General features: G+C 43.7%; 1 long non-coding RNA gene across 2 annotated transcripts in view; it reads right to left on the bottom strand.

Moving 5' to 3' along the window:
• Positions 1-3,312: 3,312 nt before the first annotated feature.
• LOC126470145 (uncharacterized) overlaps positions 3,313-25,703 on the bottom strand; it is a 56,567-nt gene continuing 34,176 nt past the window's right edge. For both annotated transcript variants that reach the window (XR_007586140.1, XR_007586141.1), the window contains exons 2-3: positions 9,458-9,679; positions 3,313-3,713 (exon numbers count right to left, since the gene is read on the bottom strand). This is a non-coding gene — a long non-coding RNA (uncharacterized LOC126470145). The remainder of the gene's footprint in view (positions 3,714-9,457; positions 9,680-25,703) is intronic.

Raw genomic sequence — 25,703 nt, 5'->3', positions numbered from 1 at the left:
TAGTTCTCAACACAGATAGCACGGGTTATTGCAGTTATGAAACTTAGAAACGCCACAGCATAGCCCAGTAAACGACGTAACTGACCGAGTAGAAAACAATAGATCGAGAATACATAGTTCAGCAGAAAGTGTTACAGGACAGGACATGTTCATGGAGATGTTACAAAAAAATGAACGCTAGTATGACGAAACAGAATCAGGATATTAATACACAGATAAAGAAACAGAATATACAGGTGACAACACAGTATCGGGAATTGAAACAGGATAATCAGGCTATTGAGACACAGATCCAACAGGTTAAAATCCAGATGGAAGAAGGGATCGCCAGAATTGATAGTCAGATCACTCAGATAAACAAAGACGCGAAAGAATCTAGAGAAAGAATTCAGGTACTAACACAAGGTCAGCAGGAATTACGCACTGACGTGGACAAGGTCCAATTGGACATCGTAAACGTTGACAAAAAGGTGGAACGTTTTACGAAAAAAGCCACTCGAACAGCAATACAAATTTCGGAAGAACAAGCAATTCAAAGCAAGGTCGCAAAGGTTGCACTGAAAAAATATGATTAGCGGATCAATAAAATAGAGCTTAAAAACAAAGATCAGTTTGAAAAGCTTCGAACACAGAGTTGATACAAACTATCGAAGAAAAGATCGAGACCAATTACACCTGTAGCGAAACAACTGACACGTCAAGCATTAATTCAGTACACGAACACGCGCCGTCTAAGAATGTTCAAGTAGAACTAAGGCTAGACGTAACACTCGTGCAGAAGTCGAAACAGAAAACCCCGATTAAAGTAATACATGACATGCCACAGGGCCAGGCACAGTATCTATAAAAACGGAACACATACGTTCAGCCGATACCAATCGAAAGACAGGCAACTGAACCAGTAAATCCAATGACACAACATAATAGCAGCACAGGTACTATACCGCGAACGACGAGAGTAGAAACACACGAACAACACTTTTGTTCACCAATGATACAATATGACGCGGATATGAGTCAGTAAATTGAGAACAGGCAGACAGGCAGTAGATTACCATAGAATAAACACGACGACACAAGCAGTGGACATTTTGGACCCAAGAAGTGCTATCTAAAAATGAAACAAACAGTACACTTCCCAAATACGGAGCGACGTATTCGACACGTTCTTAAAAGTTGTAAAAAATGCATACAGTCAAAACAGGTGACATATCAGACCAGACCCCCAATGTTTCTAATTATCCCTGATAAATTAAGACAGTTTGCTGCAACCGATATTTATGGTCCAATTCCACGAACAAGGAAAGGCTTCACCTACATATTTGTTGTAATTGAACTAGCATCAAAAACACACTACACTTACACCCTTAAAGAAAGCCACTGGATTTACAATTAGTAAAGCACTTCAAAAGGACTTTATATAAAAAGTTGGGAGAGTGAAAAGAATCATCTCAGATAATGGGCCCCAATACAGATCAGTGCATTGGAAAAACACATTAGACGAATTAAAAATCAAACACAACTTTATTTCCAAATATAAACCAAGTGTAAATCCGTCCGACGTACCATGAAAGATTTGGGAACACTTTGTAGACTATTTTGTAGAAAGAACCATTGTACTTGGGACCTATATCTACGAGACTTCCAAGAAGTAATTAATGAGACACCACATAGTACCACGACTTATCCACCAATTGCAGTATTAAAGAATATAGATCCACCAGAAAAAATAAAAGAAATCATAAAATTTCCAGTTATTCCCCGAAAGCAACATAGACAAATCGTCGCTTCTGCTCTACAAGACATTCGCTCAGCAGCAGTGACACGTAAGATCACTCAAGACAAATCTGGCACAAAGAAAGGCTTCACACTGGGCCATAAGGTATTCGTAAAAACTCATTACCTTTCACATAAGAGTCAAAATAAATGCAGAAAGTTTTTTGTAATCTACAAAGGGCCAATAATAATTTCCAGGATCGCTCACTAAAATGCCATAGAGCTAACGAACCCAAAAACAGGTAAAAGTATTGGCATCTACCACTTGAGCCACCTAAAAGAATGTGAATGAAAGAAATGGTAAAAGAGAAGGAAGGGAAAGAGGCAGAAGGGCAATCGCAAATCGTGTACTAATCACTAAATCAAAAAATAAATTAAGAATCAACAAAATAACACATTAATTAAAAGAAAAAGAGACACTCGCTATTGTTTGGAACCGCGTGAGCGCTACGGTCGCAGGTTCGAATCCTGCCTCGGGCATGGATGTGTGTGATGTCCTTAGGTTAGTTAGGTTTAAGTAGTTCTAAGTTCTAGGGGACTGATGACCTCAGTAGTTAAGTCCCATAGTGCTCAGAGCCATTTGAACCATTTGCAGCACTCGCTATTATGAAATTTATGATGGAAAAAAAGGGCAGGAACGAAAATTAGAGCATCCAGAATGGACTGCGGACTTCACATCGTAAGTGGACTTGGTTGCACTCAGCCCACAGTTAGACATTATAAGGTAACAGGTAACTTCTTTTTGATTTGGTGAGGATGCATTTAAAAAGAAAATCACGTTGTAGAAGGGACACAGTCTAACAAAAACCATCCTTCGAATGTAGACTCTCTTTTGTGTATTGTTGCATTCTGCATGTCTGGATGTTATTTACCCGAAGCGAAGATGGGAAATTGCCAGAATTCGCCTAAGCAACGGAGGAAACTGCGTTAAAAGCACAGGTTGTCAGGTGTACCAGATCGACGCTAGTTAACGCAGTGAGTGCATTGAGTCTGGGCCTGGTTCCACCGTGTTTCACAATCTATACAATTGGTTGATTTATTGCATGTATGAGTGTATAAAGGACAATTGACAACACATTTAACAGACATTTTCCTTCTGCTTCATTCATGCATATTTTATCGAAAGAAACATTTTTATGCTCTCTTAAATAGTAAAATGACGCCATTTCGTCTTTTAGACTTTCGAATCAACCAAAAGTTGAAGATTTTGAAATTTCTCGTCAAACATACTTCTCAGAATGTTCCAAGAGACTTGATATTCATTTTATTCTAGTGTTGCAGACCAAGCACTGGAATGAGTAACCCAACAATTATAATGTTATTGTGCAATAGCCGAGCAAACGACTGGCCTGGCTGTCGACGGAACGCATAATGCAAATATGAAATACCTCAGTCAGAGATTTCCAACTCACTCCTTCCGAATACGCGTCTAGCATCTTGGCCTTCGTGTCACTTTTCTCAGTAATAAAAACTTAGAGACTTTCTATGGGAAATTTTGTCTGTTAAAAGCACTTGGGCGCAAAATGAAGAGCATTAAACATTTTTATTTACATAAGCTAACAAATAAAAGTCTTTAATATTCGTATTGTGATGGTGCAAGTGAAATGGAAATGTTTCTGTTGGCATTCATCCATTGTACAGGACTATCGTCTGAAACTGTGAGTTGACGTGAAAGCAAGCACTGTGTGATGCGATTGCAGTCATTGAGTGTAGGGAAGTGGAGTAAGTTGGAAGGGCGAGTGGCTTGGCGTAAGTCCAAGTCATCATCGTCCAGTTCTGGCCGTCGTGGGCTTGGGGTAGACCCATGGTCCTGGCTGGTAAGGTGGTCGACTGGGTTTAGGTCCAATGTCGATGGACGGGCCCACCACAGCAGCCCACGAGATAGACAGCGCGGCAGCCACCACCGCCAAAATAAGCAACGTCGTCGCGCGTACCATCTGCAACAAACAGTAAAAACCGGTATGACGTACTGAAAATTTATTGTGTTTTCGTTTCTATTTAAAATACATGTGCAAATATTGTTTATAGTCAAATTAAGGATGGTGTTGTTATCTCTCTCTCTCTCTCTCTCTCTCTCTCTCTCTCTCTCTCTCACACACACACACACACACACACACACACACACACACAGACACACGCACACACACTCACGCACGCGCGCGCGTGCGTGCTCTCCTGACTCGATGGGGTAGTTTGTGCACCTCAGTGGCAAAGGCAGACGAACCGTAGGTGCAGCAGTGTTGGGAAGGTATCTATGGATAGGCCAGATAGTTGTATAGGTTGATAGAACACATCCTGAGGCACCAAGGAACAGTTAAATTGGCAATGGAGTGAAGTGTGAGAGACAAAAATTTTTAACTGTTGACCAAGGCTCCAATACAATAAACAGGTTCAAACTGACGTAGTGTGGGGCACATTAATTACGCAGATACGAGAGACTTGCACAGGATACACTATCGTGGAGAGCTGCGTTAAACTAGTCTTCCAAATAACGACTACAAACTGTGTGTGTGTGTGTGTGTGTGTGTGTGTGTGTGTGTGTGTGTGTGTACGTGTGCGTGGGTAAAATTATGGAAGTTTGTGGTAAGATCTTATGGGACCAAACTACTGAGGTCATCGGCCCCGAAACTTACACACTACTTAATCTAGCTTAAACTAACTTACGCTAAGGACGATACACACACCCATGCCCGAGAGAGGACTCGAACCTCCGACGGAAGGAGCCGCGCGGACAGTGACAAGGCGCCCCAGACCGCGCGGCTACCCCGGGCGGCGCGTGTAAAAAATATGTTTTGAACTGCCACGTGAACAAGACTGTATAATGATTCATTGTTTGAAGGTAGCTCAGTTAATGGATACAATGTGATAATTGATAATTGTATTTGTACTTCGAAGGTACACAAAAATTTATGGCAGCTGACAGAGCGAGACGGACACCCTGTAGCGTGCATTCCACTGACCACACCACCGCTATCTGCGACTTCAGTGGTGTCAAGTGAGAGCTCATTGGAGACCTGTTGTGTTTTCTCGTGAAAGCTGGTTCTGCCTTGTTACCAGTGATCGCTGTGTGTCAATTAAAAGGGCCTACAACCAACTTGTTTGCGTGCTAGAATCACTGGGCCTACACCTGGAGTTATGGTCTGGGGTGCGATTTCGTATGACAGCAGGAGGACTGTCGTGACTATCCCACGCACCCCGGCAGCAAATTTGTACAACAGTCTGGGCATTCGACCTAATGTGCTGCTATTTATGAGCAGCATTCCAAAAAGTGTTTTCTAACAGGATAACACTTGCACACATACAACTGCTTTAACCCAACATGCTCCACAGAGCTTCGGCATGTTGCCTTAGCCTGCTCGATCACCAGATCTGTCTCCAATCGAGCACATACAGGCCATCATCGGACGGCAGCTCCAGCGTCATCCACAAACAGCATTAACCTTCCCTATACTGACCGATCAAGTGCAATAGATACTGAACTCCATCCCACAAACTAACATCCGGCACCAGTTCGACACAAGTCATGACATTTGCATGCTTACATTCAACATTCTGGCGAGTAAACCCGTTATTAAGGTAATAGATTTTCAGGTTTGCAGTGGCATATCTCGTGCTTACATTAACCTTAAATATGTTACCTACACAGTATACGGAAATGTAGTTTCCGTCTTTTATGTAAGATCGGTGGCTAAAAGAGTGTCAAATTACAAATGGTTCAAATGGCTCTGAGCACTATGCGACTTAACGTCTGAGGTCATCAGTCGCCTATAACTTAGAACTAATTAAACCGAACTAACCTAAGGACATAACACACATCCATGCCCGAGGCAGGATTCGAACCTGCGACCGTAGCGGTCGCTCGGTTCCAGACTGCAGCGCCTAGAACCGCACGGCCACTCCGGCCGGCTGTCAAATTACACACATCAATTTGTGGGATTTAACAATCAGAGTATCCTAGGATTTCTCTCTCCCCTCCCCCCCCCTCCCCCCCATTTGTCATTTCTTTCACCTCTGACACTGATTCGTGTGCGTGGCAAATGGAACTTACACAGTAGTTCAGAGTCGACTTCACACTGTAGTTCCCTCTACTGATCGTTGGAAAAGTCGGTTCAAATATCAGAGAAACAGAAGAGCATACCACTTACAATAGGTTTACTCAAAGTAACTTCCAAATCGAAAAAAGCCTTACCTGACCTAAATTTCATACTCGAAGTTATAAAAACAAGTGAAAATAAATAGATGTATGGCTAGCATAATTAATAATGGTGAAGGTAATGGTACAATACAATCACTTGGACGTTTATGGGTATACGTGGCTTCTTTACAATTGTAGTATCTTATGGATAGCCGCACAAATCACCAAAAAGTTGTGTTGTCTGATATCAGGTCTGTAGCAATTTTTGAATAATTATAAAGATGGAAATTGTTCAATAAGCATTAGTGGTGGGCCTAGTTACCTTGGGTTGGCACAGACGGCCCGAGATCGTAACATACAAACTCAGCAATTGCTATCGGAAAGACTGATAAGAAATGTATTGTGCTTAATGAAACGACTATATTTGAAATCACTAAACCTATATGCACAAAGGAGTCCAAAATGGTGTTATTCTCCGCCTCCCCCAAAATACATAACGTCCAAGTATCGCAACGACAAAATTCAAGCAATTCGGATATATATAAAAGCGCAAAAATTGTTGGTTTATTCATCAGCTTACGTGAATTGGACAGGAAGGAATCAAATAAAGCTAACAACAAGCCCACTCTACCATACATCGTACGGTGGCTTGTGGAATATATGTGTTACTGTAGATCTAAATTTAAATGAATACATATAAATTATGTGAGTAGTAAAACCCAGTGCAATATGGACAAGAGGAAAGAACAGCTGCCCGCCGGGGTGGCCGAGCGGTTCTAGGCGCTACAGTCTGGAACCGCGCGACCGCTACGGTCGCAGGTTCGAATTCTGCCTCGGGCATAGATGTGTGTGATGTCCTTAGGTTAGTTAGGTTTAAGTAGTTCTAAGGTCTAGGGGACTGATGACCTCAGAAGTTAAGTCCTATAGTGCTCAGAGCCATTTGAACCATTTTTTTGAAAGAATAGCTGAAATAGCTAGGCGAAATTCCTCAGGAGGAAGGACAGAATCATTATTTTCACCAGCCAGATAATTGTGCGTTAATTTCACCAACAGAAGCAGTTTATCTGAAGTATAATATTGCGCTGAAAAATTATTTCCAAGTATCAGATACGCAACTGATGTAGAGAATACATGAGTACGAGTGTCTTACAAATCTTCATTTGCCAGGACTACTACATAATTAATCCTGACACCAGTGGAAAATCTTTCTGATTACAGTGTACTCTGTCAGTATATGTAAAGGAGGGTTTCAGTTCTTATGTCGTCGCATCGTAATATCTGACGCAATAAACGAGACATGACCTTGCAGTTACTGTTACGTAATGTGTAACAGAGCCGCAACCGTTACTGTTCCCGTTTAGTTTCGTTGTCCGCTGAATTGGATAAGGTTGACTGCTGCTAATATTTTTGGTCTAGATAATAGCCTACGGTCTGATTAGCCAATTCGTTAAGTTTATTTACTTTCTGGTTTATGTATACTGACCTAGTTCAACGACCCCCTCCCCCCCCCCCCTCCCCCACCACCTCTCCCCGCCGTCAGTGGAGTACTATAGCTTTTGCATACTGTAAAGAAGAGTAATATTCATGAGTTCACTAGATAGTCTCAGGTCGAGAATTTTGCTACTTGTCAGATCGAGGTTTTGTTACTGTCATATAATAAATTACATCCTGTTGCTACAAGACATTGACAAATGTTAATACTATGATATATATTTGTGACCCAGGACTATTCCATAGTTTTTGCTCTTGCAGCCATGATTCACTGCTTTCAACTGCTGCTTAATAATAGTTTTCGACTTCCAACACTGCCTTTAAGAAGATGAGAAAATGAGTGAGCGTATAACTACGTACTTCAAAAGGTTAACTTGCTATTAATAAATCACTGGGTCTCTATGGCAAATAAAACTATCGTTAGAGGTGTAATCTGAAAGGACAGTAATTAGACTTGAGGGCTTCATCAGTTTTTAAGCGAACGACTTAAAATGTTAGTCCTTTGCTAAAAATAAAAACTTTTTGATGTTACTTAGTAACACACGCCACTAAAACCGCAAGGACTTAACATTGAAAGGCACCTTTGTTTTTGTATAATCGTTAACACCTATCTTTTTCGGATTTTCACTTTGTATCACAGATTTTATAAGCAGGATTCACCGTCATCCATATTCCAAAACTAACGGTGAAGTGGGTGGTAGAGATTTTTTATCATTCCATTCACATTAATTATTACATACATTGGTGTAGAGTGATAATAATGGCTGTTAAAATGTCTCATTACTATAAACTAACTGCAGTTAAATAGATCTTACCTTCCCTTTGTTACAGAGATGGTAATTACACTGCAGACTATACTTACGTGGCCATTTAAAATTCGGTTGTTGAACATCCTTAAGCAGATTACCGTGAGACATTTGAAGTCATTCTTCAAAATGTTGCATTTTAAATTTTCTGCAGTTTGATTGTGAGAGATTGAATAAACCTCTTATCAGTTCAGTCTGATTCAGATCTCTCATTCTTAAGTGTCAGGACACGGTATATTACACGATAGCCTTGTAAATGAACTACTGTTTATAAGTATCCCACTAAAGAAAAGATATGTTGTTTTTTATCCAGCCATGGTTGTACCGATCAGTTGCTCTATATGATATTACTCTATCGCTTCCAGTTAGTTGTAAAATGTGAAAGAATGACATGTGACATACTTACTCTGTAGTCAATGACTAACACAATACAACCTTCAGTAATATTACCAACCACATATTTTTCGACATTTAGAGCCAGTTTCTACTAGCTTCGCCATGTAGAAGGTCGGACTGGATACATATGCAGCTGTTATTTTGTCACAAGCAGTCTAATATTGCCTACCCATAATTATGCAGCAAAAATATGATATATCTTAAGGGACAGCCGCAATCACATCTTTGCCGACAACATTCCGTTGACAACATAGCTGAATGTTTTGTGCTGCACGTCAAAGTTATAGCATAAACGGAAAACATTTTCATCTAAAGCTAGTGTCCGTATAAACTAAAATACATTTCCTGAAATTTTAAACAAGTACACCATTTTATTAAGAACACAATTCTTGCCTCATTTATGTTTACTAGCAAAATTTATTTTATCACGCAGCGTCTCAACAGCATGTTACCATCATCAGGTCCACATAATTAATTGAACACAATTTTGTATGATTATATGCGCTACAGGTACCATGGTTTATTGTTGTGTGTGAGGTCAAATGGTTCTAAGCACTATGGGACTTTACATCTGAGGTCATCAGTCCCCTAGACTTAGAACTACTTAAACCTAACTAGTGTTAAGTCTAGGGGACTGATGACCTCAGATGTTAAGTCCAATAGTGCTCAGAGCCATTTGAACCATTTTTGGATCAGTAAATAGTGTTTTCATTAAATTTATAAGACATTCTGATCCATTTAACAGGGATACACTTCAGTTTAACTATACCATTGTATCTCACAAAACGACATTGTGAAATAGCTTCCTGCGTAAGCGCCAAAAATCTGAAATAAACAGAAAGCAGACACTTACGTTGTGAGGTGGGAGTTGTGCGTAGCTGCAGTGGCGGAGAGCGAATGTGAGCGTACGCGCTGCACCGCACTTTTGTAGCCAGCCGCTGCCGCTTTATGGGTCAGAGAAAGTAAACGCGCCGTCACCTATGTTTCTCGGAAGGCGCGTTTTGTCCCATTGGTGACTGACGACTCGTCGCATCGCTGGCCTTTGCGTGTTTCTTTTACAATTCTCTTGCACCTGCTGTTGAACAGAAGGACACGTATACATCAGAACAATGGGCTAAACTACCGTATTCGCTGTTCTTTGTTCCATTGTTCATACCGCTTCCTTTACTCGTAATAGAGACTTATCTGTAGCTTGATGCGGCATGCAAGACTCATAACACGCAACAAGAGTGTGCGTTATGAATGGCGTTGTTATGAATTTGAAAGGAACTAAATTATACTTCAGGCTTTTCTATTCAAACTGCAGATTTAACTTAGTAGAAATGTTATTATAAATACTTGCACTTGCATTTTCCTCTTCTAAAGAGGGGTCATGATATTGTTGAAGGAATTATGTAGACACATGCTTAAGATTTATGTAAAACAGCAAACGATAACTAGCAGTGGAACTGACCATGTTCCATCCAAATATAAGTTCCCTATCTTAATTAATTAGACATGTCGCTTTATTACGACATTTTATACTCGTATTACAGATTTCACGATACGAACAAATACGTTGTCATTATCATTATTTCACATTGACCCTAAATTATAAAATAAATAGTAAAAAAGTGAAAAAATATGACAATATTCGTGTCAGCTACACGTATACTGTTTGTAATAGTATTCTCAAGAATAATGTTTTACCTTGCAGTGTTCCACATTGACCTTAACATTTAATACTTAAAATAAATATGAAATGTACAGTTTATTGCAGGAATCGAAATTAAATATACCGTACGAAAGGAGCACTCCATCTTTGTGATTGCGCAAGTGCTTGCCTTTTCGCAAGCCGTCGCGCCAGTAAAATAATATATGTACCTCAATTTGTGTAAAACCGCCTCCACCAGGGTCAAACACTCTGCGCTAAAACATGATGACATGTGTCGCCGTCGGCTTTCGTGAATATGATCAGTAGATGAATGCGCCACATATCAGTAAATCACTCGTCAGTTCAACAACAATCAGTGAGCAACCAAACTATCTACAATAACTTCCTCCCTGCAGGACATAGTCTACCACCATAAGTGAACGCATGTTATTGAACACAAAAAATAACAGAAGTGTAGGAACACCGTTATTGGGCGTACGAAGCATGTCAAAAGGTCGGCTGAATGGATCGGTAGTGGTAAATCTTGGTACAAGCCAACAGCAGAGTACGAAGCATCCCGCTTACCAATTTGTCACCGTTCAGGCAAGTGGTGGGGATATCATCGCTCGTGGGAAACGTGTAGGGGGCTATACACGGTGCGAAATGGTGACTCAATTGCGACTGCCATCCTCTCTCTGCTAACGATACAGCAAACTACAGTTGGTTCATGACTTTCTTCATTTGTTTGTTCGCCTAACGCAGAGCTCATGCGACCTGTACCTTGAGAAAATGATTCGTTTTCTGCCATTTCCTCCCAGCCATAGTCATCAAGGATTCCTGAAGTGGGATCAGGACAGTTTTTTCTCATCGTCTAGTTTATCTTTGCTCACACGTCTCAATGGGACTTAGGTATAGTGCAGAAGGAGGCCCCTCGAGATTAGAAATCCCTTTCTGTTCTGCTAACCACTTCTGTGTCATCGCTGGCGTAGGCATTGAAGATTGATCTTGCTGTAAAGATATTGACCTGTCAGAAAATAAATGTCACATGCTAATATCGCAAAAATACTCATAAGATGAGTAGGTTGGGAAGAATCAAATCAAGAGTTCATCCTGTAAAGCAATCCAAGTTCACAACTACATATCCAGGCCCCCCCCCCTTTCCTCCCCCACAGGTCCGCGGAACACAGCCACTTATAATTGACTCTCAGGAGCACACATAAGGGGAAGAAGAAACGAAATAAAGCTTCAAAAGTTGATAAGTTTTGTGATGTTATTTCAGTGATTACAAAATCGAGTAAAATGTGTAAAGAACGTGGCAGTATGAGCCCACTTACCAGTATGACTTGCATCCTCTTTGGCCATGGTGCATACACTTATTCGGCTGGGAAGGGTGTCACAAAGCCGCTGTATCCTCTCCTGAGACAAGCTGGCCCAAAACTATTGTAACTTGTCCTTGATTTACTGCATACCGGCATTGGGATGTAGTTGACGTATGAGCTCCCCCTCAGATGTTCTATGGGACAGATCTGAGGATCTTGCTGACCACGGGAGAACCTCACCGTCACGCAGACAGCTCATAGAGACACGTGTCATATGTGGGCGAGCATTGTTCTGTTGATAAATGACACTGCGGTACTGTAGCGTGAAAGGGAACACATGATCTCGTAATATGTCCGTGGCATACCACTATACCGTCAAGAGTTCCCTCAGTCACTACGAGCCGTGACCAGGAGTCATACTATATGACTCCATACGCCATGACGCAAGGTGTAACACCGCCGTCCCTCTCCAAAACGATAGAAGAATGGGCCTCTCTCCAGGTCGCCACCAGGATCTCCGGCAATGAGATGGTGCAGAACCACGATTCATCGCTGCACACAGTGCGAAGACATTCATCGTCAGTTCATAATTCCCGGTCACGGCACCACTCCCAACTCAGCCATTTGCGTTGTGGTCATAATGGCAGCCGATGCATGGGACGATAATTCCATAGTTCGCCTGTGGCGAGTCTCCAACGAGTGATACGGGATAACATACTTTGTTGCAAGGAGTCCATTACTTGTCCTCGGTCCACAGCTCGTGGTCGTGCGGTAGCGTTCTCGCTTCCCGCGCCCGGGTTCCCGTGTTCGATTCCCGGCAGGGTCAGTGATTTTCTCTGCCTCGTGATGACTGGGCGTTGTGTGATGTCCTTAGGTTAGTTAGGTTTAAGTAGTTCTAAGTTCTGGGGGACTGATGACCATAGCTGTTAAGTCCCATAGTGCTCAGAGCCATTTGAACCATTTGAACTTGTCCTCGAACAGCACGCGCGTGAGGGGACTACGATATGCTTGGTGCACAATACGGCGATCCTCCCTCGTTATGGTCAGACTTTGGCAACCGGATCCTTGACGACGAGTAGGCTTCCCTCAGGTTCCTATTGTGTCCAACATCAGGCCACTGTCACATACGAAAGCCCCACAAATCTGGATATTGTAGCCGGCCGAAGTGGCCGTGCGGTTCTAGGCGCTGCAGTCTGGAACCGCGAGACCGCTACGGTCGCAGGTTCGAATCCTGCCTCGGGCATGGATGTGTGTGATGTCCTTAGGTTAGTTAGGTTTAACTAGTTCTAAGTTCTAGGGGACTAATGACCTCAGAAGTTGAGTCCCATAGTGCTCAGAGCCATTTGAACTATTTTTTTCTGGATATTGTACAATTCAACCAAGTAGCCAAATGTAGACCCTCAATGTGGCCCCTATCAAACGTTGTCAGGTGTTAATAATGCTGTCTCACATGAATACGCGGCATCTCCCTATCGTCCATAGTCATCACTCAACATCTGACGGTATTTACGCCCCATATATATACCCTACCAAGCTTGATAACAGTGAAACGTCCCCTTTGAACAATTATACATGACTGTGCTTAAACTGACACACAATATTTTTAGCGCAACGCAATCTGACTTTCAAAAATCCCTACAAAACAATGGCCCTGACTAACATTAACCTATACGTTTCACAAATCACTTACCTCACAAAAATCTTCGTTACTCGAACTACTGCAATACAGCGAGCGCCACTACTGCCAGCAAAATAAAAGATTCAAACTACTGAAGGCACTAACTACTGATAGGCATAGTTAGCAAATGAAAGATTTTGATAGAGAACAAACAATGTATTTACCTTAATAGTGTTCCAAAGTCATAATATATATATATCAGCCCATGAATCCAATATTATAAATTTTCTCTTTCTGATGGACACACGTCCAGATCGTCTGCTTTCAAAATTCCGCCATCTCTCTCCCCACATCCACCACTGCTGGCGGCTCACCTCCAACTGCGCAACGCCACGCGCTGTTCACATCCAGCTGCACAACACTACAATGGCAGACAACAATGCAAACTAGCCACAGACTGCACACAGCACAGACAGTGATTTTCATATAGAGCGCTACATGGCGTTACCAACATAAAAAACCTACACAGCCTACTTACAACAGGACTGAACACCTACAACACGAATGCACTCTGAAACTTCCTGTCAGATTAAAACTGTGTGCCGGATCGTAACACGAACTTGACAACTTACTGGTCAAAGTTCCACGGTTCGTGTCCCGGCTCGGCACACAGTTTTAATCTGCCTTGCCTGGAGCTTTCAAATCAGCGCCCTCTCCACTGTAGAGCGAAATTTCATTCTGGAGGCAAATGCACTCGGATGGCTGTTCTGTCACGGAGAATTCCAACTCCATTCACTTACATGCTCACCGATGGTGTGTACGTGACCGAAGTTACATTACCATCCGACCATGTCGTCTGGGTGCTTCACATTTTTGGCAGGCAGCTCTCCTCAAAACGAACACATTGCAGTAAATATACTTGTCCTGGACCATCATTTGCTGAGAAAATGCAAATGCGTCAGCAGATATAACTTTCAACCTGTCACGATTCATGTCTCCCCGCCAAACGCTAGTCGATAAAGTGAATGTTAATCACGGCTGCACGTTTACTTTAAAGTCTGGCCTCCCAAACCGGCACCGGACGTACCGTCAGATCCTCTAACGGCATATTTCAACTGAGATACGATTAAGAAAGAATTTTGTCGTGTTATGTTGACAAGTTAATTGTCCTTGACCGGTGCTGCTACACGCCACGGTCCAGTTCCTACTCGCCTGCTATACTCTGCAGTATCTGAATATTGTCTCAGACACCGTGGCACAAAGCGCACAAGGGAGCCATAACATGCCCTGGCCTCTTACGTCATCAAACTTCCTCACTCCACAAGAGCAATGACGCGGTGACACACAGCGTATTGACGATGAGAAATGGTTCATGAGTAAAGTGGATAGATCCAAAGTGATATGGTACAGGTATCTGACCTTAAGTCGTGTACTGCAATTGGCTGTCATAAAACGAATGGGTACCTTATAGGCTCGACTGTCTGACGATCCAGCAGAATACAGTTATCACACACACGGTAAGGGTTGACGTGACAGGCTACTGTATATGAAAAATATTCCTGAAGATCTTTCTACTTTGGGGAAAGTGTCCCTACAAGGAAGCAAAGCAGTTTAGTCTCTTAAAATCCGTCTGTATGGACTTAAAAATGAAACAGGACAACGAACAATTTCCTCGTTCTGGTAGCGAATAGTTACTCCAGTTGCAATAGTTTCCTACCCTCTTTCATTGCAAATACATAACAGAGGTCTAAAAGTTTATACTTAGCAGTTTTTGCAACGACAACGGCAATTCTGTGCTGTCACTGTCAACCATGCAGGCTTGGGCATGCGCACCATACGATTCTTCGAACTACCAATCGAGCTCCTGGTGGAAGACGTTATCGCGGTTTCCGCCCTCTATGGCCTACTGAACGGCTGAAAGCAAGGGGAAACTACAGCCGTAATTTTTCCCGAGGACATGCAGGTTTACTGTATGATTAAATGATGATGGCGTCCTCTTGGGTAAAATATTCCGGAGGTAAAATAGTCCCCCATTCGGATCTCCGGGCGGGGACTACTCAGGAGGACGGCGTTATCAGGAGAAAGAAAACTGGCGTTCTACGGATCGGAGCGTGGAATGTCAGATCCCTTAATCGGGCAGGTAGGTAAGAAAATTTAAAAAGGGAAATGGATAGGTTAAAGTTAGATATAGTGGGAATTACTGAAGTTCGGTGGCAGGAGGAACAAGACTTTTGGTCAGGTGATTACAGGGTTATAAATACAAAATCAAATAGGGGTAATGCAGGAGTAGGTTTAATAATGAATAAAAAAATAGGAGTGCGGGTTAGCTACTACGAACAGCATAGTGAACGCATTATTGTGGCCAAGATAGACACAAAGCCCATGCCTACTACAGTAGTACAAGTTTATATGCCAACTAGCTCTGCAGATGATGAAGAAATAGATGAAATGTATGACGAGATAAAAGAAATTATTCAGCTAGTGAAGGGAGACGAAAATTTAATAGTCATGGGTGACTGGAATTCGTCAGTAGGAAAAGGGAGAGAAGGAAACATAGTAGGTGAATATGGATTGGGGGGAAGGAATGAAAGAGGAAGCCGCCTTGTAGAATTTTGCACAGAGCATAACTTAATCATAGCTAACACTTGGTTCAAGAATCATAAAAGAATGTTGTATACCTGGAAGAATCCTGGAGATACTAAAAGGTATCAGATAGATTATATAATGGTAAGACAGAGATTTAGGAACCAGGTTTTAAATTGTAAAACATTTCCTGGGGCAGATGTGGATTCTGACCACAATCTATTGGTTATGAACTGCAGATTGAAACTCAAGAAACTGCAAAAAGGTGGGAATTTAAGGATATGGGACCTGGATAAACTGAAAGAACCAGAGGTTGTAGAGAGTTTCAGGGAGAGCATAAGGGAACAATTGGCAGGAATGGGGGAAAGAAATACAGTAGAAGAAGAATGGGTAGCTCTGAGGGATGAAGTAGTGAAGGCAGCAGAGGATCAAGTACGTAAAAAGACGAGGGCTAGTAGAAATCCTTGGGTAACAGAAGAAATATTGAATTTAATTGATGAAAGGAGAAAATATAAAAATGCAGTAAATGAAGCAGGCAAAAAGGAATACAAACGTCTCAAAAATGTTATCGACAGGAAGTGCAAAATGGCTAAGCAGGGATGGCTAGAGGACAAATGTAAGGATGTAGAGGCTTGTCTCACTAGGGGTAAGATAGATACCGCCTACAGGAAAATTAAAGAGACCTTTGCAGAGAAGAGAATCACTTGTATGAATATCAAGAGCTCAGATGGCAAACCAGTTCTAAGCAAAGAAGGGAAGTCAGAAAGGTGGAAGGAGTATATAGAGGGTCTATACAAGGGCAATGTACTTGAGGACAATATTATGGAAATGGAAGAGGATGTAGATGAAGACGAAATGGGAGATAAGATACTGCGTGAAGAGTTTGACAGAGCACTGAAATACCTGAGTCGGAACAAGGCCCCGGGAGTAGACAACATTCCATTAGAACTACTGATGGCCTCGGGAGAGCCAGTCATGACAAAACTCTACCATCTGGTGAGCACGATGTATGAGACAGGCGAAATACCCTCAGACTTCAAGAAGAATATAATAATTCCAATCCCAAAGAAAGCAGGTGTTGACAGATGTGAAAATTACCGAACTATCAGTTTAATAAGTCACAGCTGCAAAATACTAACGCGAATTCTTTACAGACGAATGGAAAAACTGGTAGAAGCCGACCTCGGGGAAGATCAGTTTGGATTCCGTAGAAATGTTGGAACACGTGAGGCAATACTGACCTTACGACTTATCTTAGAAGAAAGATTAGGAAAAGGCAAACCTACGTTTCTAGCATTTGTTGACTTAGAGAAAGCTTTTGACAATGTTAACTGGAATACTCTGTTTCAAATTCTGAAGGTGGCAGGGGTATAATACAGGGAGCGAAAGGCTATTTACAATTTGTACAGAAACCAGATGGCAGTTATAAGAGTCGAGGGGCATGAAAGGGAAGCAGTGGTTGGGAAAGGAGTGAGACAGGGTTGTAGCCTCTCCCCGATGTTATTCACTCTGTATATTGAGCAAGTAGTAAAGGAAACAAAAGAAAAATTCGGAGTAGGTATTAAAATTCATGGAGAAGAAGTAAAAACTTTGAGGTTCGCCGATGACATTGTAATTCTGTCAGGGACAGCAAAAGACTTGGAAGAGCAGTTAAACGGAATGGACAGTGTCTTGAAAGGAGAATATAAGATGAACATCAACAAAAGCAAAACGAGGATAATGGAATGTAGTCAAATTAAGTCGGGTGATGCTGAGGGAATTAGATTAGGAAATGAGACACTTAAAGTAGTAAAGGAGTTTTGCTATTTAGGGAGTAAAATAACTGATGATGGTCGAAGTAGAGAGGATATAAAATGTAGACTGGCAATGGCAAGGAAAGCGTTTCTCAAGAAGAGAAATTTGTTAACATCGAGTATAGATTTAAGTGTCAGGAAGTCGTTTCTGAAAGTATTTGTATGGAGTGTAGCCATGAATGGAAGTGAAACATGGACGATAACTAGTTTGGACAAGAAGAGAATAGAAGCTTTCGAAATGTGGTACTACAGAAGAATGCTGAAGATAAGGTGGATAGATCACGTAACTAATGAGGAGGTATTGAATAGGATTGGGGAGAAGAGAAGTTTGCGGCACAACTTGACTAGAAGAAGGGATCGGTTGGTAGGACATGTTGTGAGGCATCAAGGGATCACAAATTTAGCATTGGAGTGCACCGTGGAGGGTAAAAATCGTAGAGGGAGACCAAGAGATGAATACACTAAGCAGATTCAGAAAGATGTAGGTTGCAGTAGGTACTGGGAGATGAAGAAGCTTGCACAGGATAGATTAGCATGGAGAGCTGCATCCAACCAGTCTCAGGACTGAAGACCACAACAACAACAACATGGCCTACTGCCAGAGGCCGGGCGCCATTCCAAATGTAACCCGTTATTAACGGTGTACAACAGATCACTATCGATCTCCGTTGCCACGTGCCGTCATACGTATACACATCAGTGGGTGCCACGGTGTCGTTTTATACGACGACCAGCCCAAGACCTTTTCCAGGTGCGGAAAAGAAGGCCACCTCAGGTCTGAGTGTCATCAGCGGCGCATCACCCAACGGCCGACCGCTACCGTGGCGCCTCCGTCTCCGACGACGGTTTCACCGATCACCTACGCATCGGCGCTTCCTCCTCCACCCGACCGTCGTCAGCTGGACCACGTACACTGTCCCTTCGAGCTGCCACAGGTAACGTGTCACGCTTACAACCCGACGCGACTCTGGAACCAGCGCCAACAGCGACGACTGTCGATCCTCTCCTCGTCGATGATATGGACGTCGGATCGCTCGGATTGTACCAGCAACGGCCTTCATCCCAGACCGCCGCAACTGCGAAAGCCTGGAGTAACGACGCCCACGATGAACCGTACCACACGCTGGGAACGGTGTTACCCCAGACTGAGACCTAGTTATTGCCGGCAGCTTTAGCTGAGCGGTTCTAGACGCTTCAGTCCGGAACCGCGCTGCTGCTACGGTCGAAGGTTCGAATCCTGCCTCGGACATGGATGTGTGTGATGTCCTTAGGTTACTTAGGTTTAAGTAGTTCTAAGTCTAGGGGACTGATGACCTCAGATATTAAGTCCCATAGTGCTTAGAGCCATTTGAACCATTTTTGAGACCTAGTTACGCCGACAACAACGACGTCAGGTGGTATACGGTACGGATCACTGCTGCCTCGGCCCTCCTCACCCATCGCTAATGGAGTTTCTCTTCAGGTCGACTGCAAACGTACCGAATGGCAACTATTAACGTTAGCTCCCGACTGAAAATTCAACTGCTGCTAGAGATGATACGGGCATTAACGTCGACATCGCACTTCTATAGGAAGTACATTTGGCCACACTTCCGGACGCCGCAGGCTATACCACTTATACCTCCCCTGGTGACAAACTCAGACGTGGCGTAGCCATCTGCACCGGTAGCTGATGCCACATACCTTATGTCTGCCAGCTGCATGGCAATCATAGTCATGGGGATGCATGTCGTCAACATTTATGCCCTGTCAGGCTCCACCCAGAGCGACCACACAGCACCCTTCTACTCATAAGAAACCAGCACTTTATTTCTTGGGCGCAGTCACTGTTATCGGTTTGGGGATCAAATGCCTAACTACAACACCTGTGAAGAGCTATGCCTTGTCGTCCTTGATCTGTTGCTCCACAACACTTAAAAAGTTAGGTAAAGCGCCGCACTCGGACACTCTTAACAGATGGGTCACTCCACAAGACGCCTCGTCAGGATTCAGGTCTCTTGGGAACACACATCAGCACTCCAAGGTGCAGAACTTTGGTCTTTGGCCTTTTAGGGCATTTGCAATATTGTCCTCTCACAATAAGTGGTCTGGCGCTTTCGTGCTGTGTTTAAGTGAAACACCTCCCACCTTCACAGTCCCAAATCTCATCAACGTGTTACCGAGACTTGGGCCACCTGTGAACGTCGCTTGCCTAAGTACCGCACAGCCTGGACTTGATAACTGGAATGTGCCAAACCTGCCATTCGACGTACCTTGATTCAGTATGACAAGGAGTTAGCTGCGTGACGCCGGCACACTAACGAATGATTTCTACCCCGTTCTCCGCGACCTAGACGCCCAATCGCCCACCACTGAAACTGTCACGCCGTAGACAGCAGGGGGCGGTGGAGAGAACCAGACGTCAAGATTCGGCGGAACAGGCAAACCCCACCATGCATAAAATGACCTCCAATGGGAAACGACTACGACTTATCACCAACATCTACATCCGTCTTACCCAACGCGTCACTTGTCAGGCCGAAATCGCCAATGCCTTTTTATACCACTAACAAACAATGTACCAGGAGGAGCCTACCAACATTCGTGCTGAGGAGACTTTGCTACCACACGCCCCCTCGCCGGCGACAAGGTGGACGAGCTGACGAAGGTGGCTGCAGGCGACGAGGTCCACGCTGCAATCAACAAAAGTGCTTTGAATAAGTCGCCTGGCGTCGACGAATTTCCGATAGAATTTTATAGCGTCTTCCATGCGCTAATAACGTCGAGAGGGACGACAATGTTTCATGAACTATTGACGACGGACAAACTTGAATCACCAGCCTTTGTCATGGGAATTATTATTCTATCCACAAACCGACGCTGTGAGCGCTGACCGCACACTACCGCCCCCTAACTCTGCTTAACGTAGACTACAAAATTTTTGCGCGACTCGTGGCGGCGAGGAGTATATCGCGATTTAACAACACTGGCAGCAAGGTTGCCCACTTTCGACATTACTCTACGCCATAACCCCGGAACCACTCATCGGGAGCTTGACGACCCGCATTTCTGGCGTCACGTTGCAACAGCACACTTCTCGTTGTCGTGCGTGTGCAAACGATCTCCTCCACAGACCAAAACACACATGGTACAAAATTTGTTATCAACTACGAAACTGCAGCGGGCAGCACCATGTATCTGCTATATCCTCGGCGATGCGCATTGGACGCTGCCTCTCACACAACGATTTAGCGCCCCTCCCACGTGTACAGAACCTTCGATATCTTGGTATCATTTCGCCTCCACCGTGCGCCGCTCCTCTGCCAACAGTTTTCGGTATGCCCTCCACTCGCACGGCAGTGCGACAAAATCTGCTCTAGCGACTCAATTCTTTACAATGTGTCGAGTAGCTAAACCAACAAGTAGCAGTCAAGATGATCAACATTGCACAAGTGCTCCAATAGCCATCAGCTACTGGACGCAACCTCCAGGCCACGTTCGTATATCTTTTTATGGTCACTACACTCTTTAAGGTCCGTTGCGAAACGCTCACCCTCCCCCCGCGAACGGGGCCCTCGACCTCGCCAATGTTCGATTCGGAGCGCCGTCTTTGTACATGGTCACTATGCACAAACAGTGGAACAGCGGCGCCTCCCATACGCGTTCCTTTCTGGACGTTGTTATACCCACGTCCATAGCCCCAACGGTGAGAGTATGTCACATCACTCTTCATCTGGTGCACATTTCCGAATTAATCGTCGACTTAAGTTACGCTCACACTCACTTACAGAGCACGCATCTTCCTCGAACCAAAGATTTTCTACACTCCACTACCGCGTTGCATATCCAGTGGTCCGACGTTTGGCGTCATGTCCACCAGCCTTTCCTTCCCTCCAAAGTCTGGGCAACGTGGTACTGTGTAGCATGTGGAAAACTCACCGCACGTCAACTCCTTCATGCAATCGGATTGTCTGACACTCCACTGTGTACAATTTGCCACCTCGCGGACGACGGTGGCTATCACGTGACTTGTGCTGCCACCAGTGACGTCTGGAAGCTGGTTGGACATTTCGTCGGTTGCTACCTTCGCGTTCGGTCGAACTAGATTGACGCAAGGACTTTTATCCATCCTGAGGACACTCATTTCCCCACCACCAAAAATCACGCTATTGTATGAATCAAGAGACGGACGATCATTTAGCTGTCTACTAATGGCGATAAATCACGCCTTGACTTCTGGCAGTACTTACAAAACGACCACAATGTAATCGAGCACCGACCTCGCTACCGCACCTTCTTCGCCAATTATCTTCAGCTGGATGGTGCCACATTCACTCGGCACTCCTGCCCCCCCCCCCCCCCCCCTATCACCGTTCTGACTCTCCCCCTGCTACATTTCTATATCGTACCCCACGGATGGTTAAGTGCAAGGAAATGTGCCGTTTTCTCTTATGCACCATAGCACGCCAAGCCAAGCATTCCGCCAATTCTACTGCCCCCCTTCTTGGCTTCCACCCTCCGTTATGCGCTTCTGCCCAGTGGTGGTGGCGGGGACACAGTGGCCAAGTCTCGCATGTTAACCCCTGCCCACCCTGCACCCATGCCCCATCTGCTTAGAAGAAGGATGCCTGCAAGTCTCGCCATGCCCCTTCCCTTCTTTCTTCTTTGTCTATAGCGTCACAGCTCTTATCTTACTTCCAGTTTTTTTGTTTATGGATGCACATATTTTCATTTCCCCCACGTCTTGCTAATAAAGAATTTTGAACGGCTTGTCCCCCCTCCCCCTCCTCCTAAAAAAAAGCGGTAGAAGGATCCGCGGACGTCTTGTTTCTAGTAGACTTAGGTGTAAAAGTGTCTAATGTTGGTTCAGCAAAAAAGACAGCCTTTACGTTGTATATATGCTTGCACGAATAAATAAAGAGTTTTTTTTTCAATCTGTTTCCTCCATAAAAAAAAGAAAGAAAGAAAACGGAGGGGGTGGGCCAGGGACGGGAAGCGGGAGTCATCGTGGCCAGGCCTTGGGTTCGACCCCTGCCCACCCTGTCTCCACCGGCCTGAAGGTGACCACTCTACTTCTTGATCACACTAAAAAAAAAAAAATACGCGAAAATTTTCAACTTTCGTCAATACATTACCACAACGCCCTGCACAGTTGCAAGTCACGAATTTCCACCCATACCTTCCCTTTCTTTCTCCATTCTCTGTTTCATATAAAAGCCTCCAGAAAAACTGACAATGCTGGGTTGTGCAACTAGTGAGTGGGACACCAACAATAAGGGACGAAGGGTGTATGCATATTTATGGTTTAAGATTAATAATAAAAATGAATCACGCTAGTCCCAGAGGTGAATGACTCACTTCTTGACGGGACACGGCCCTCGTCCAACTCACCTACAACGAATAAAAAGGCGACAGATAGGAATATATGAATGTGAACAACAGGGCGCACATCAGTCACTGTACACAATACGAATCACTCAGAACGTATGAATACACACTACTCGATACACAACTGCATCAGAAAATTCGCGGTTCTGGATTGTTCAGTATATTAGACAATTTGGAGCAGAAATTATCTATGCGCCGAGTGCGAAATTGCAGCGGCTGTGTTGGGAAGAGGTATGATGCAATATCCAAGGATCAGGCACTGCTGCCATTACAGTTTCACGCATGTTCGAAGGAACATTGCATCGTACTTCTTCACAACACAGGCAGTGCAATTTCGTATTTACGGCCGATACCAGTAATGTGACTTACGAATAAATTGTCTCCCCTGTATGGGAATAACATTAATGGGATGCATAAGTATAGGTATGACACATGGACGACGACGTATAGAAGTTGGGTCTGGATAGCCGAAGCGGTTCAGGGGACCGCTTGTGTAAAGAGGGAAATCTGGGTTCGAGTCCCAGTCCAGCACAAATTTTCACGTCGTCATTCCATTATATAGCCGGAGGTGGTTCATATTCGCAACTTTTCGTGTGCTAATTGCGTTCATATGTGCAGTGATTTCTCCCTTTCCTTCTTTGTGCGCCACAGTGACGCGGCAAGTGTAAGTGAGAGTGATTCAGGAAGTATAACTGACAGTAATAGTGAAAGTACTAATTTCTGTAGTTGCGTTCCCTCCAATCACCGTGGACGTCACACAAACACAGACGAACGGCGAATATGGGCATGCAACGATAGCGACACTACTTCTGCGTCAGAGAAGAACGCAACACGGAGACGCTGCGTAACTTTGAGCCCCTACATCTGGTAAGGACATGATTAATATTTTTATAAGTCTTTATGATTAAAATTATTGTAAAACGTTTTAGACAGAATTTTTAAAGCGAAGATACATACGTGTGGTAGCAGCAATGTAGAGTAGTTTAGGAACAGATGAGAACTGACAGGTCAGGGAAAGACCCGAGGGTCATTCCCAGGCCACGCTAAACTGGCTGTTCAGTTTGGAGAAACATTTGCTCTTGTAAGTGAAACTTTCTTCTGCTGTATTTCTCGTTCTTTTTCTATTACTTTCTACAGTTTACTTTCTAGTTTTTCATTGTGTTCTTAGATAGGAGTTTTCTTTCTATTTTGCCGTAAAGTGTTTTTAATAAAATCTGAATTTCTGTTTTTGTTGATTCTAATACAAAACTTCGTGATTACGACTCACTATGGTGTATCAAGAGAGAGAGTAAAAAGTTTATAAATAAGTAAAATAAAATGAAATATAACGAAATTCCCCGCTTTAATACGCACATGTAATTCCCTCTGGTTGCAGACTGTTCTCGAAAGACAGAAGATCCAGATACGGACTCTGCTCCTTAACACGTACAACTACGAAATTCAGTGGAAACTATCTGCACAACATGGACGCGAGTTTCAAAAGGGGCAGACACACCATATGACGCACAAGAAGTCGTCGGCTTTCAAATCCTTCAATAAGTGCAACAAGCATTAGATGTCTCCCAATAACAGTACCAACACGTAGCCAAGGTCACCCAGCAAGATGACGTCCTCTGTCGGGTGCCTACCATGTACAAAACCGGTTGCCCGCGCGTTTTCCGCCTACGAAAAAGGACCCCTTCCGAATCTTCTTTTTGCTATGCCGCAGTCTCTAAGCATAATCATTGCTCAAACTACAAAATGGAACCATCTAGAATGACACTTGTAAGACGCGCCTCTTCCACTACGTGCGTACTGAGCAATCAGAGACAAAAATAGAGCATCTGATACGTATGTGTTTGCGGGCAGTTTAAGTAGTGTGCCTCTCATCGTCATCAAAAATACAGGCACGATACTAAAACCCTACTAAAACACCATACGCACTCACCTTGTACACTTACTGCACAGAACACATTTTTTCTGAGGGAAAGTGCCAACAACGGCCACAGTTAGGCGGATAAACCTAATTCTCGATGCCTTCCAGCCGTCAGTGCCATAGGACTTGGCTGTAAGGGTTACCTCTCACCTTCACCCCGCCCCGCCATGCCACCCGACGCATCTACCCCATGGCCCACCCCACACAGACTTGAGGTCGCACACGCTTTAATTTCACTATTAAATATTTAGACTGTAGTTTTTTCACATAAACCATATGTGTATGATCTTGACAGAGTAGCAAAGTGACCAGAAGAACAGATGAAACTTAGAAAAATACTGCGACATATAACGCAGCAACAAGTGCTAAAGTTGTAATAAAATAGTCTCGGGTTTCTTGCCACATCAACCGGCAGTGTGGAAGGCATGTCCTCTTCTTCCATCTTCTGGCGAAGTGCCGGTGTCTCTCATTCTGTCTTCTTATGTGGCGGTAGGAGGCGGTGGACATTTAAAATCCCGCAGCGGCCACTCCATAATCAATTCTCAGCCGCCGCGACCCTGTGTTTGCGTGACAGTAATATTGTCACAGAAACCACTTACTGGGCTGATCACAGATAATTCTTGTTAATTTGTGTTCAGCAGTGCTGATTTTACTTCCCGTCCGAGTTTTGCGTTGCGCATATGTTCAATCTAACGTACGGAGACGCAGCACTGTGTCTGTCTTACTTTCGGTGCTTGCAAGGAATTCGATATAATTCAGATGTTCGGAAGCCTGGTCATCTTTCTTATTTTTGCAGGTGGTCGGACGAAATACTTGATTTATTCCTTATTTATAGCTGGGTCGATTCTTACTGAGGCTACGCTTGCGTATG

The sequence above is a fragment of the Schistocerca serialis genome, chromosome 3, assembly GCF_023864345.2.
Source record: "Schistocerca serialis cubense isolate TAMUIC-IGC-003099 chromosome 3, iqSchSeri2.2, whole genome shotgun sequence".
In the NCBI taxonomy this organism is placed as follows: Eukaryota; Metazoa; Arthropoda; class Insecta; order Orthoptera; family Acrididae; genus Schistocerca; species Schistocerca serialis.
Note: the sequence above shows the minus strand (reverse complement) of the source record. Positions and strands in the feature narration are given on the sequence as shown.